Source organism: Mytilus californianus, unplaced genomic scaffold, assembly GCF_021869535.1.
Source record: "Mytilus californianus isolate M0D057914Y unplaced genomic scaffold, xbMytCali1.0.p SCAF_6, whole genome shotgun sequence".
Lineage (NCBI taxonomy): Eukaryota > Metazoa > Mollusca > Bivalvia > Mytilida > Mytilidae > Mytilus > Mytilus californianus.
Window position 1 is genome coordinate 76671186 of NW_026262712.1, and position 16073 is coordinate 76687258.

Sequence of the window (16073 nt, forward strand, 5' to 3'; positions counted from 1 at the left end):
GAAAACTACTCACAAATATCCTAAAACAGGTTCTGGTTCAGAGAACTACTCACAAATGTCATAAAACAGCTTCTGATACAGAGAACTACTCACAAATGTTCTAAAACAGATTTTGGTACAGAAACTCCTGTCAAATGTCCTAAAGCAAGTTCTTTTTCAGAGAACAACTGAAAAATATCCAAAAATAGATTCTGCTGCAGAGAACTATTGTCTGATAAATATCTTAAAACAGGTTCTTGTACAGAGAACTACTCACAAATATTCTTAAACAAGTTCCGGTTCAGAGAACTATATACAGACAAATGTTCTATATTAGGTTATTGTAGAGAGAATTACTAAGAAATGTCCTCAATCAGCTCAGGTACAGAGAGATATTGACAAATGTCCCAAAACAGGTTTTGAAAATCTTAACTACTCACAAATGTCATAAAACAGGATATAGAGAACTACCTACAAATGTCATGAAGTAGCTTCTTTTATGGTATAGAGAACTGCTGATAAATGTCATGAAGTAGCTTCTTTTATGGTATAGAGAACTGCTGATAAATGTCATTAATTAAGCTCTGTTACAGAGAACTACAAATGTATCTTGTTTTAGAAATAGACGACCACACTTCGTAAAAAAACATTCGGATTCCAAGAAAAAAATATTTTATTAATTAAAAACTAATTGTTCAGAGAACAATTGAAGGTCTTTCCACCCAAAACGATATATTTGATATGAAAATAACAATATCCAGTTTAAGATGTCATTTCCCGTGTCAAATGATACATTTTGTATACTGGTTCCAAAAATATCTGGTTTATATACACTGTTGTTTGAAATAAGGGAGATAATATGTTACTTCCTGTTTGAAAAATGTAATTTCCGCTATTTTTTGATAGTTTACTTGACACTGATTCCAAAAATATATGGTTCTATATACTTTTACATTAAATAAGAAAAAAATAGCTAATTCCGGTTTACACAAGGTCAGTTCCGGTCGGCTTTTTCAAGATCATATGGCTTACAACCTAATGCAAAAAGTCCCATGGCTTTATCATGTATATATAGGAAGTAAAAGCAAGGGTCAAAATCTAGAACGTCAAATTTACCTATGACTTTGGCCTTAATTTCTTAGTCATTAACCAAGGACCTCAAATCAAAAGACACTAGGTCTTCATTATGTATGGTTACTGTGTTATATCACCATACGCATAATTTTCAATAGAATAAGGGAGAAAACTCCCATTTGATGTCTGGTACGTACCCTTTCAACCAAAATGTATGTGTTATGACATGTCGAAACTACCAATTTAGTAAAAATATGTTGTCGGTATCTTATACGGTTTTTGAAAAGAAATGAAAATAAGCCAAAATCAAAATTTAAAATATGACCTTGACCTTTGACCTTGACCTCAAATTTATTTTTATGAACCCATGACCTCAAATACACATACCTTAGGTCTGTACTACTTACCATTCATGTGATACATTGACATACCACTTATGTCAAATTCAAAAGGGGAAATAAGTCATATGGAGTCTACGAATTGATTCGGTTAAAATTGACAAATCATCCTTAGGATACAACGAGCAATTTAGTAAAATAAATTTGTCGCTTTCTTTTGAAATTTGGTGGAAGAAGAAAAAAATAATCAGGACAAATACAATAGATCTTTCCACAAAATAATGGTAAGACCTAATTAGACAACATATGTATTATATTTCATGGTTTATCTTTCAACAAACACTTTTATGGGAGCCAATCGTGTTTCCTCTTCTCGATTTTCCTTTATTCTAATGAGACCGACTTCAGAAAGACTAAAAGAAGCTCTCATTGTATTTAAAATCCACGTTCCGCTATATAGAAAATGTCCTTTTTCGACCGAATTATTTGATCTTTGGTGTTTCAGGTACAGCTAGGTCTTATTCGTCGAATAGATATAGGCAGCGAGGGTAATGTTAAGAACCAAGCTTTACGACACAAAAAATTATCACAGTTTTCAAATCTTAATGTAAATATTCCGATTCGCACATGATTCTAATCAACATTCATTCCACTTTCCTATATTAAATAAAAAGATATTTTTGTTGACCAACTTTGATGCAACATATAAATCATCGAAAACATGTGAAGTGGTGACCGGTGGAAATCATATGAGATGATTAGTCATTGCTTTAGCCTATATAAACTTATGAGTGATTCTGTCATTTTGATTTACGCGTGATCTCATCTGTAGCTTGATAACATTCAAGTTTCTTTTAGACAAAGTTTACCGTCAATAAAATAATATCTGCTGATATTTAGACGACATATCCAAATAATTTTTTTACCATCCGAGCCAAAATTTTTTGACTATAAGGAAGAAGTTTCCCACCTATTTGTAATTTTACTTTCAATGATGGTGACGTCATGATGGCCCTTATCACAATATTAACAACATCATTTAGTTTTTGATAATTCATTTATCAAAATCTTTACTAAATTCTAACAAAAATATAAAGACGTATTGTAAAAGTATAAAGTCAGACTTCAATCTAAAAGAATAACTCGCATGAATGGTTCGTATCGATTCACTTCCTCACAATTGAATAAAATCGACTTATCTGTTTTATATTATTTTCCTTTACTTCATTATGATTCTCTGAACAAATTTAGTGTGGACATTTTGCAAGACCATGTTTTATGCAGTCTTAATGTTGATTTTGTATAAAATTAAATCAATAATGCAGCGGTCATAATCAGAGTCTATAATAAAAGACAGTACATGTAATTGGAAGGTTTGAAGAAAAAAAACAATAAACACATTATAGTCAAAGGAAGTAATCACACCGGGTATCCCAATCCGAAATCCGCGGTGGAATCCGAATCTCGAAGTGCAAATAACGAAAAGTTTGTAATGGTTGGGAAGTCAAATCTGAATCTGGTTCACACGAGCACAATTCATCCGTTGGAATCTAATCTAGATTCTACTTACCCACCGTTACAAACTTTTCATGAATTGCTCATCGGGGTTCGGAACCATCTGCAGGTTCGGATCGGCATATTCGGTGTGCAATGTAGCAGTCTAGAATCACTTGCAAAATTGGTAACACATAACATAATCGAAAAATGGCTTTCGTATTCCTAGATTGTATAAGCAAGTAAAAATCTGGTGATATATAAATCCATTCATTCATATAAAATGGAGTAAACAATGATATAAAAAGCACCACGGTGGGATTCAGTCGAAAGGGGAAGTACTTGGGGCTCTTACCAAACATGCATTTTATACTTATTATTTGCGGTCAACATAAATGTAAATCATGTTTGTAATTAAAGTTCGCCGTATCTTTTCTTGTTCATTGTATTTCTTCAAGGTAGAAAAAAACATTTGGTCAGTTGAAAACGATCTAAATTACAGAAAACATGTATATACCATAGTACCTGCTTCAAGCAAATGGCACAATGAAAATGCCGTTAACATTTCAAAAGTACACAAGAATTCAATTCGGTGGCTGCGTTTATAATTTATAGATTTTCTTTTCATCAGTTCATAATGATATACCGTATTGCATTTTCTACATTTAATATACAGTGTTAAAATTCCGAGCTAAATGAATAAATTAATGATATTAATGCGTAAGTCATAATATATTATGTATATGAGAATTTATAAATTACAAATCAACCATATGTAGTTAAGATGATTTACTTTACAACAAAGTTCATATCCTGCAACAGTTTGAACAAGCATATTAGGCATGAAAATAAACATGCATAATTTCACAAAAGTAGATAAAGAAACTCGACATTATGCATTTGAAGGTAAGAAATTTTACAGAATGTTCTGATTTTTATTTGCTACTCTAGATATATTTGTTAAAATTTTTAATAAAGTTTTGTACAAAGTACGGTTCGTGTACATAAATGACATTATCAAAGTTCCTGATTATGGTCGTAATATTGCCCGCTGGACAGTATTTATTCAAACTGTGCAGTAGACGGTATTTATTGCTTTATCTCAATATATTATTGGGTGAAGTGGTAGGATTTCCAAGAAGGCGCTAACCGCCAAAGATAAGGAGTGAGAAAGTGCATGACTGAAGTACTATATTAACTAACAAAATCATATCAAGCCAATTGATTGTTCACGTTTTCTGCCTAAAGCCGAAACAATCTGTCAGCCATAATTGCTTTTGTTTATGCAAATAATAGAAGAGAACAGCAATCATAACACCAATTATTCCAGGACTTGTTGCCTTTAGTTATCATTTATAATTACTAGTAACTTACATTGTTGTCTAGTATTAGGACCAAAGCTGTTGGAGGTTGTGTCTGCTTGCTGTTAGGTTTAAGAGGTTTAAGGTAAAACACTAACACCAAAATATTTCTGAAAATCTGTTTGCAAACAAGAAATAAGCGGTTTCAAAGGGTTTGAACTGAAGTCTTTCGATTGCCTTGATCAATTTTTTATTCAAATTAAAACCTTTCTAGTATATCGATGTGTAGTTGCTAGGTAAAGTTATTGAAAGTTTTGACAAAATGGACATATCGTGTGGACATCTGTCTACTGTAAAGTCGTATACATCTTGTTTTGTTCATGCTTACTGTTTCATCACATCTTATTACCAGCTATCAGTAAAAATATCAATAAATGAAATTGAGTGTTTTATTGTTTTATTCATGCTTACTTTTTCAGCACATCTTATTATCAGCTATAAGTAAAAATATCAAAAAATGAAAGTCGAGTGTTCATTGGTTTTCCAGAAATTTCGTCAATGATGATAAAAAAAAAATCCTTTCAAAACTTGAAATGTCATATTTAAGGTTAAATGCAATATACCTAGGTCATGTACGACCTTCTTACTAAAGAAAAACCATTTCACGTGTTTGATTACTGTTTTATACACATTGAATTTGATCAATCAACATGTTTTGCTATCGTATAAAGCAGACCTGAAAAGCACTGGCGGCAAATTTTGCGATCTTAAATAAAAGTTGAAAATATCCTTCGTAATTTTTGTTGTTTGTTTCATAATTCAGAAATTGTCCAAAGACCTTATGTTCGGTTAACGCAATTTTAAAATTCTCCTTTCCTAATCAGTCTGCAACATTCCCAAATAAATAGCGTTATTCAATATAGACAATATATTGAAGATTAAATTTCTGCTTGACCATAGTTCTGCTTTAATGAATACCAGTATATACAAGTAGAAGGGCTTAATTGTATTAGTAAAAAACCAAATACTTTCTACTGAAAATTCATTAATTGAACTTCTAATTAACTTTATTCATTTTTTCTTTCGCTTATTTTCTATTTTCTTTCTCTTGATGTGAATATACTATACTTTTGCAACTCTTATTTCAATTCTTCATCTAAATAGTTTTTGTGGTTTACTTTGGAGGAGTTTGTCATATACCCGTACATGATAATCCACGTTTGTATCAGCTTCTCCTAAACCCGTAATCAGAATTTGCAGAATCTTTCTCAGAATCTTAACCATATAATGCAATTGCACTTCCTATGTTGGTTGTTTTTTATTCAAATTATGTTGGAATTTCCCTGAGCAAATCATAGACTTTGCCTGGCTTTGCTTTATGTTGGGTATCATTTGCTCGTAAAACATATAATAAGTTCTTATAAGATTTCCTTTGGACTCTCTGTTTGTCTCTTTTTTTGTAAATCCATATTATTGATTTCGATTGCCAAAATCTACCGTCAGTGTTTTCCTGGTCTGTCGTCAGTGCTTGCCTGGTCTACCGTGAATATTTTCTTGGTCTACCGTCAGTGTTTTCCTGGTCTGTCGATAGTGCTTGCCTGGTCTACCGTGAATGTTTTCTTGGTCTACCGTCAGTGTTTGCCTAGTCTGCCGTCAGTGTTTGCATGGTCTGCTGTCAGTGTTTGCCTGGTCTACCATCAGTGCTTGCCTAGTCAGCCGTCAGTGTTTGTCTGGTCTACCGTCAGTGTTTTCCTGGTCTATCGTCACTGTATGCCTGGTCTGCCGTGAATGTTTACCGGGTCTGCCGTACATGATATCATTAACATGTTGATTGGCCAAGTTCATTCGGCATATAACAGTTATTAAACAACAGAAATAATTCTTCTTTAAGAAGAAGATCGTACATGGCATATGTATAGTTTATGAAACCTTAAATGTGACGACTTGATTCATTGATATTTGTGTTTTTTTAGGTTGAAGTCATAACTACATATTTGATAGACACGTGGAAAATTGAATAGCAATGTGTGAAACAAACAAAAAATAGATTTACATACCTTCCATGCCGAAAAAACACTCGTTTGATCTGTTATAGGGTGCAGCTGCATTACCAATATCCGGTAATAGGGGGTGTTCATTGTTTTTCAGGAATATGCAGTACTTTTATCAATATTGTTTTGTGTAGTTTATGTTGATGGCGGTGATAATAAATGCCTTCTCCCTAGTGAAAGGGCCACGCTAAGGAGTAACAAGATAAAGATTGATGAAAAACTTCGATTTATACTGCCAAAGTTTTCAATGCCAAGGTATGTTTGTTACTAATTCTTCGAAATAATATAAAACAATTTAATTTCAATACAGATATATCCACAATGAATAAGAAAATAAAAGAATCTGCAGTGGATGGAATATCCGACATAGAAAATATACCACATTGAAAAGTTACAAAGACAAGACCACAAAAAAATATCAAGTCCTAAACAGTTTCCCACAACATTTACTGACGAAAGGCACATAAATAGAACACATCTTTTTGCCGATCATTGAAAAAGAAAGTTGAAGTTTGTCTACATATCGTCTAAAAATCATTAGAGAAACAGATTCCACCACCGAATCTCGTACAATACGATATTTCCCATCTGTCTGTGGTGAAGAAATAAACATTCCAATAGCTGGAACATATGAAGAAAACACTCGGAGTTGATTAGAACTTTTTTGATTGAAAGTTATTTAATGTCTTGAAAAAAAGATGATTTGGTAGATATGGTTTTCTTGATGAAGTTAAAGATAATTAATATATTTTCATCGGAAATAAGCCTCGAAAAAGATAAAATCTAGAAAACCACATATCCATCACATTTAAGTAATTCATTTTATAAAAGAGGATTCTCCATAGATTTCACCTTTTTCAGAACATAAGCAACACAAAATTGAAACTGTGTTCACATATTTAAAAAAATCCTAGATGTAAATACGATTTTTGTTTCTTATATTTGGTTGTCACTGTGTATTTTTGCATGTAATCCAATCCATTCTTAGTGGTCGAAACATTGTACATATTAGGAGATTGCCAATGGGACCAAATATCCATTAGAGACCAAAGGACGAGGATGTCACCAAATATAGACCACTGTACGGACTTCAACAATGAGCCAAACCCATACCGTATAGTAAGCTATAAAAGGCCCCGGCATGACAAAATGTGAAACCTTTCAAAAGAGAAAAACAACTGCCAGATTTATGCTAGAGACATTAAAATCAAAATTGACAGACAGCAACCAACGACAACCACATATTTGTGACGATTAACCCTCCCCTAGCCTGCGACAGAGTTGTAAAATCTCAACATAAAACAAACTATTAAAACAAGTTGGAAAAGGCTTGGCTCATCAGATCGGGCACACAAAGCACGCAAAAAAAAACCTAACAAAAGATAAACTGTTTATTTCCTCAAAATTGCATTGTGTTCAATAAATATATCTAGTATATACATATGCTACGTTTCAATGAGAACTTTAAATGTATGCAAAATGTTTGAATATGATGTTTACAATTAAATTTTCAAAAACAAAACATAATGTTATCTAAGGATTGAATTCTGTTTTTTTAATATGTGTAATAATTTTTAGTTAAATTGTAATCATCATTTGGCAAAAGAAGATCTTAAAATAAGATTTTTTTTGTTCAATTTGCGTGTTTGCCAACATAGACGCATGTGATGCATGCACAGTTGGGGATTCTTATCCTGTTGATCCACCTTGTCTGACTCCATGTGGACTGACAGTCCCCAAGATCACCACTCCAGTAAATACGGATTTTATATTATTAAAATTTGCTGTTACCAAATTTTTTTAATTATTTTAAATTAAGGAATATATATCCCCCCTGCAAAGCTCTGATTCCTTGCCCGGCTTTGGTTATACTTTTTTGTCCTTTTTGGTTTAGAGCTCTTCATCTTTGTAATAAGCTTTGGATTTTCAAATATTTTGGTCTCGAACAACACTGAACAAACATTGATTGTCGAAATGCGCATGGTGCAGAAAATTGGTACCGTGTATGTTATCATTGCCAACATAGACGTGTGATGCATGCACAGTTGGAGATTATTCCTCTGTCAATCCACCAGGTCTCACTCCATTTGAAATGTATGCGATTCGAATGTTACTCCCATGTTTGTCTGTGTGTATCTTGATTTCAGTTTCAACTTAAGTCGGAATACTAATATGTTTGATTCTTCCTGGTTCAACTGGGAACTTGATAAATCATAATTGCACACAAAAGTCTTTTATTATACAGTGAGTACCGTTAAAAGTATCTTCTTTACCAGAACAATGCTGACAAAATGAGAAACGTTACAAATAAATATATACACATTCACGCCGTGGAAGCAATTACTGATTCATTAGAACATCTAGTTACACCAAGGCTTTCCTTCTTCAGAAAAACATAATAACTTTAACATTTTTTACATTGGAATATCAATAGTATTTGTTCTGAATTAACTCTATTTTGTTTGTATTACTTTAACTTGTTGGTGTAGAGTAGAAAAAGTTGTATTTAAACACAAAATTCACCTAATAATCATTCAATATTCATTTTTTTCTGAGTTGTTATGCTGAATGAAAGAAACTAATGTATTATATACGAAGTCGTATTTGATGAATAAAGAAGAACTTTTAAAAAAATTGTGCATGAAATAATTTACAGACGTGTTAGAAGAGCTGGGAGGGACGTCTTTAGAGGTAAATCTACCATAGCCTTAAAAATTCAGGCTGCATATGAAAAGGCGGAGAGATACTGCGGGTAAGATATTAATATACATTGGATATGCAATTAGAACAGTGATAAAAGTGTTCAGTGAAATGTAATGATTAAATTATTGTAGTTTTGTCTGCTTGTGACTTGATTTCTTAAAAGAATCACAATTTTTTTCCAAACTTGCTAAGTGTCAGAGGAAGACAATTCTATCTCTATACTTGCTGGAGAGTATTAAACTCATATAACTTGAACATCTTGACCGTTTGTTTATATTCATGGCAGGTTATGTTGTTTGCACTGTAGTATATAAAAAAATGCATAGTGATACCTCCCTTTGAAACTCAGTTAAAAGTGTATACACCTTACGTTGAGGGGCGCATTTACCATGTAATGAGTGGTAGGGACAAGCCACTGGAATAGGTCACTATTTTCAGTTTCATGATATATGAATGATATATGATAAGATCGAGAAATTAAGATGAAATATATGACAATGTTGCTGATCTGAAACTTGTCAGATGTCAATGTTTGTTAACAAATGCGATTGAAACTGCAGTCGTAAATGCATCAGATATTTGTCAAATATATTTATCTCTCCATGAAATAGCGTTGTATGATAGTTGAAGATATATCGTTGTCCAAAAATATATAATAGGGTGTATAATTTTGTTATTCAAAATATATGAATAGGGTGGGGTACTCGATATGTTAGCTGATCACCCCTACCACAAAATGGAAAAGTTATAATATGAGAGCTAAAATCGTACGAAGTTTAACATACACTTTTTGTTTTCAAGCGTCCACTGGTGTGTATTAGTTTAAACATATTTATTCCAAAATACACTATGATTATAGGATTCGGAAGCAAGCTGTACATAGTTTATATTAAATTTTTCCTTGAAGTACCAACTCCAATTAACGATTTCATGGACATAGCATGCAATGTTACAATGATAGAGAACAGGAACAAAATAAATAATTACATAACAAAGAAATGAGAAAAAAAATAATTTGAAAATAATAAAATGAAAAAAGATTTTTTTCTTCTTCAAATCTCTTAAATACTTCACAAATGTTCAGATGAAATGCAACTTTGACAAAATAGTGAGCAACAAGTCAACGTGTAAATCTCTTGCACTTTTTCAAAAATATCCTGGTTCTGGTCTAAAGTTATAGCTAGTGAGCCAAACATAATTAGGTTTGTTTTCAGTATGACTTGATAACTAAATGAGAATAATGATTTCATTATGCAATGCGTCATATTGTTTATAATGCAATAGAAAATGAGCAGTTGATTCGATTAGACCATATTAGCAATTTGAAGAATCTACTAGATTCCGTCTGAACATCTGTTAATTAAAAGAACTACTGTTTATCCTTAGCCTAGCATGTAATATTTGACCCATTCGTGTACCAGTGCAGTAAAAATCAGGATAGTTATTATATAGCTTTGTAAACGACTTTTAAAAAGTACTTAAAGACTTAGAATTCCTATTTTGTTCCGGTAACTTATTCCACAATTTGATAGATGAAGAAAATCTAGAGTTTCTTTATTCACCATTTTATAAAAGACAGTGAGTTTGCGTTTTTCCCTTCTTTCTGAAAGTGTTTCCCCAACACGTTTCCTCATAGGGCATCTGCATAGAAGTTAATTTAGTCCCACCCGTCACAATTCTCGTGGCTTCAATTTGAACATATCCCACTTTATAAATCAAATATTGTGTTTGGTTATCCCAAATGACATCCCCGTACTCAAGCACTGGTGTGCATTGATAGGAAATACTTTTGTTTAGAAGTATCTTTTAAAAACGGCTCAGTGCTATATAAAATGGGATGTCTTTTAAGTTTACTATTTGGTATCATTATAATTCAACTTTAAAATGGTTTGTCGGCAATTTTAAATCAATATATGAGTGAAACATAAGCAATTGAAGGTGGCCATACTTCTTGCAAAGTTTAAGAACCACACCATTCCAATAAAATTATGTTAATTGATTATAATGCACCCTTTCTTTCATAGTGTGCATTTCAAACGGATTTTCTAGACATATCGGTTAGATAAGTAACCCAAGAATTGTAATGTTTAGATAAAAGAATAAATAAAGAAAGCTGTGTTGTCATTTTTCTTTAAAAAGCCCTTTGCAAATTTTTTTATTACCCCGCCGTTGGCAATTGGGGCATTAAGTGTTACCCTTGATCATCCGTCCTTCCGTCCGTCTTTTCGTCCTTCCCATATTTTTTTTTCGTTTTCGCACTCTAACTTAATTTATATTCATCCAAATTTTATGAAACTCACAAGGCTAAGAACCAAAACCTGCAGACAGAGTTCGAATTTGGGCAGTGAACCACTTACCTTTCTAGAGTTATGCCCCTTTATAACTTGGAAAATTGCATTTTTTTTCGTGTTCGCACTCTTACCTAAGTTGTCCACCTCCAAATTTTATGACACTCATACACAATGCTAAGAACCAAAACTAGCAGACAGAGTTTGAATTTGGACCGTCAGTCACTTACCGTTCAAGAGTTATGTCCCTTTATAACTTGGAAAATTTTTTTGTTTTCAAACTCTTATGTCTACCTTAAGTTATTTTTTTTTTACCCAAATTTTATCAAACTTATACACAATGCTAAGGATCATAACAAATTTAAATTTTGGCAGTATGTCATTAACCGTTCTAGAGTAATGCCCCTTTATAGATTAGAAAATTGCAATTTTTTCAGTTTCCGCACTCTAACTTAAGTTTGTATCATCCATATTTTATGAACTCATACGCAGTATCAAAAACTAGCAGACATGGTCTGAATTTGGGTAGTTAGTTATTTACCTTCTAGAGTAATGCCTCTTTATAACTTGGAAAATTGCAAAGCTTGAGCGGGAACATTCGTGTCCTCAGCCACATTCTTCTCTTATTTAAATAAGAGTTATTGAATTATACATAAAGCTAATATGGTTTATGACACTTAAATTTCAATTGCAAGTAACGTATTTTCATAATATGTAGTAATTTTAAATATAATCATGCACTGAATATAAGACCGTAGCACAAAGTGGGTAAAAACACAACGGTAGTGTATTTACAGAAAATTTAGATTCGAAAGTGATGTCACTCGTGGGTGAGTCTGTTGTAGACCAAACGCACGTCTGTCGTACAAAATTATAAGCCTGGGGCTCTTTTCACAAAAAAATGATAGTAAGTTATACTGAAATGTTTATGAGTTACGAGTGTTTTTATTCGGAAGATATTTTGTGATTTGAGTCGCTGGTATTTTTATGAGTCTTTTACTTATAATCATAGCTTAAGATATAAACCCCATAAACAATGAACGAATCAATGATATAAAACACGCATTAACTAAATTTAAATTTTTGTTAAGAAAGCTGTGTTGGCATTTTTCTTTATTTCATATATTTGCAAGAAAACCTCGTTACACGACAAAATTCCCGGGTTTTAACTTGAAGGACTTTGATAAAAAGAGTGTATGTGCCGGTTCCTGGAGCACTAGGAAAATTCTTACATATTATCAAGATCCGGATAATAATTGGAATTGCTGGACTCTGAAGCCCTTTGCAAAGTTAAACTGTCCAACTTACAACTGTAACAGGTGAGTTCGAGCATTTATGTTAAAAATTATACATGAAAATGCTCCGCGTATATTAGTTGTTTTCATTTCATTTTATCAATTATTATATATGTTGGTCTTTAAATCCTTTGGAAATAGTTCTGGTTATTATTTTTTTCCCGCCACTCTTTGTTTAAACTTTCGAACGCAAATTTTCTATTCTTTTAAAAATACAATCGCCTTAATGAATAAGACATATAACGTTATTTAAGGAATGACTGTAATATTTTTCTGTCTATGAAGAAATGACATAAAAAATGTGGTGCAAACTGAATAACCTGCGTAGTGGTTATTTAAAAGTGCACACCACATGTTTGAGGTTATTTCGAATAGACAGAAAAAATATTACAGTCATTCCTTATAACTTAAATCTAAATTCCATTTTTAATGAGTAAATCATGAACAAATGTTGATGACGTCACGGTCACATGACAAAATTATGTCTATGAGCTGATCGACAAAACACTTTCAGCGAATCAGAAGACGTGTTACAACCTAAATTAGATTATAACGAAATGTAAAGTTACAATATGATTACAAACGTTGCAACTGGCATTTCACGGTTAATCGTCATAAGACAATGCTAGTAACATTTTATACAACCAAAATTCAAAAGGAAGAAAAAAATAGTCGACAATGTCTACTAACCTTTCCGGAGCACTTTTTGGTGGGGTTCGTGTTGCTCAGTCTAGTTTTTTCGACGTTGTGTTTTGAATATGAAAATATGGAGATGTGGTATGATTGCCAATGAGACAACTATACACCAAATTTCAAATGAAGTGGATGTAAGGAATTATAGGCAACCGTATGGCCTTTAACAATGAGAAAACCCCATACCGTATAGTCAGCTATAAAAGGCCCCCGACATGAAAAATATGAAACAATTCAATTTAGAAAACTAACGGCCTAATTCATAACAAAACAATTTACGAAAAACAAATATGACGGACATGAACCAAACTACAGGTTCCTGACTTGGGACAGGCACATAAAGACTTGGCGGGGTTAAACATGTTCGTGAACGCTCAACCCTCCCCTAACCTAGGACAGTGGTGTTACAGCACAACATAAGAACAAACTATAAAAATCAGTTGAAAAGCGTTCAACTCATTAGATCGATACAAAACAGAAAACATCTAACAAAAGCACAGACCGGACGTGGCAGGATATTTATACATCCCTAAAAACAAAAAAGACACAAAGTACAGATCTGAGAGTATTTACTGACAGCTAGTTCAAGGCCAATAACACCTAATAAAAAATCATGTATCTAAGACTGAAATATCCATAAGTACACATTCAACATCCAATGGATTTAGTGTAAAGACGTCATTAACAGTCAGAGAAAAACATGACCTTGTGCAATGTTAAAATATAGGTATCGACAGATTGTAGACTAGTACCGTGAAAGTGCATATGTGTATAACAATAATAAATCATATGCAACCTCGTTTCTAACTCGTCGCCAGTAAACTTAATTGAATTCAAATCACAAATTGATGCCGTCAGAGCTTAAAATACAATACAATTATCTCCTAAGAGGACTGTTTGTCTTTTTATCGTTTTTATATCGGATGACCATGAGGGAATTCCGGTGTATTGCTGTCGGCTAGATTTCCATTACTTAACTTTCGTGTTGGGATTGTAACCGATCTATAAACATGATAAATGATAAATACGCGGACATTATCGAGTGCAAAATAACATTCCTTATCGCTTGTTAACTTATAAATTCATTTTTTCAATGGATACTCCTATAAATATTTTTTTAGAACATAAATTAATGATATGAAAATGTTTTGTCGTTAGAAATATATATATATGTAAAAAATCTTTAATATCTATGTACACGTACAGAAAATGTGTGTTAACGCATGCGAAAGAATATCTGAAGAACGTTTGCAATCTCCCATGCAGAGTTATCTGTCCTCGCTCTCTCTCAAGGACCGATAACTCTGCATGGGAGATTGAAAGTTTGGCGGGAAAATATGAATGCTTACTCAAATCCAATCTATTAGAAAAATTGAATTATTACAGAAGAGTGTCCACCATGCACTTGCACTGCACTATTAAAGTAGATTAATATAGTAGAATAGAATGATATACAAATGGATGAAAATTATATATACATGTAACTGTAATATACAAATATTAATATAATATATAACAACAAACCAGAGAATACTGATTTGTATCACTTCAATATCATATCTATTACGGTGATGTTGAATTCCCTGTCATTTATTTATCGTCCATGCTCGAACTTGTCTAAGAAAAAAAAAATATATCTGTACATTAACCTCACTTTCAGGTATAGAGATGTGATTTTTTTTTTCTGAGACAAGTGCTTGTGACCATCCACAAGAACTTGCAGTCATCCGATGTTCAGTACTTCTAGTGTTTTTGACCAAGGCGTTGTATATAAAAATACATTGTATAAGAAGATGTGGTATGATTGTCAATGAGACAACTCTCCACCTGTGACAAAATGGCATAGAAGTTAGCAACTGTGTTATCGACTTATGACTTTGGTATCTTCTGCCTATATTTCAGCGAAGAATCAAATTAAAGACATCCTTCAATCAATTTTTCGAGCAAATGTTTAAGGTACATAATTGAATTTCAAATTGTCGACAATCTAAGCTTTTGAAGTATTGATAAGATTGTTTATGCTGTTTTTGTTTTATACTTTGCAGTGGTTTTTGCCATGGCCTTAAAGACAAAAAAACTACACCAACGGTTACGAAGTACAGATGTGAAATCTCTGGATTTGTCGATATTCCATTTTATGTTTACTGTTTTCCACCTAAAGGTTTTGGGTTTGAATTCAAATCCTTCAAAATGGTAGTCTCACGATGTTGTAATTGTTCCAAATTTACATGTTCTAAATAATAAAGTGGATTTCTTAGTATATTACTATCTATATTTGTATTTTTAAAGAAATGAATAAAAGAAAATAGTGTATACATCAATAATACAACAATTCAGCAACACACAATCAAAAATGAACATCGTCTGTATCTCCCGATTTCAAGGTATAATACTTTTCAATATAGATCTCAATACATGCAGCAAAGTGCTATAATGGTATATGGAGCGATAATTTTCATGGCATGTTCAATTATTATCTATTTAGAGCTCTATTGGAGAAATCGTTCCGCTCAACTGGGGCGCCAAATGCAACATGAAAGCATATTTTGTCTTCTACAATGATCACTATATCAGCCGGAATCCCTAACACATTTAACTGAACTAAACTCTAGTTTTACATATGCAATCTCATGTAACGAATACAGCTTCTTTATGGTACATAAAGAAGAAGAAACTCGTGAAAGATATACCAGGCTTATAAGTTGCTACGTCAGACGTATATGAAGAACATTCTTGAACAACAAGGTTTGGAACCACTACAACACAAGGGAGCCTGAGACAGAGAAGTGATATACAATGTACTAAAAAATCGTAAATAATGTTTTATTAGTTTTTGCTGTACTTCCACAACACCAGG

The 16073-nt window shown here is 32.6% G+C and overlaps 1 long non-coding RNA gene across 1 annotated transcript; it reads left to right on the forward strand.

Moving 5' to 3' along the window:
• The first annotated feature begins 3693 nt into the window (after window positions 1–3693).
• LOC127704957 (uncharacterized) lies at window positions 3694–15468 on the forward strand. The gene is made up of 5 exons (XR_007983588.1): window positions 3694–3791; window positions 6335–6492; window positions 8894–8989; window positions 12362–12547; window positions 15262–15468. It is a non-coding gene; the product is annotated as an uncharacterized LOC127704957 (long non-coding RNA).
• The last annotated feature ends 605 nt before the right edge of the window (window positions 15469–16073 follow it).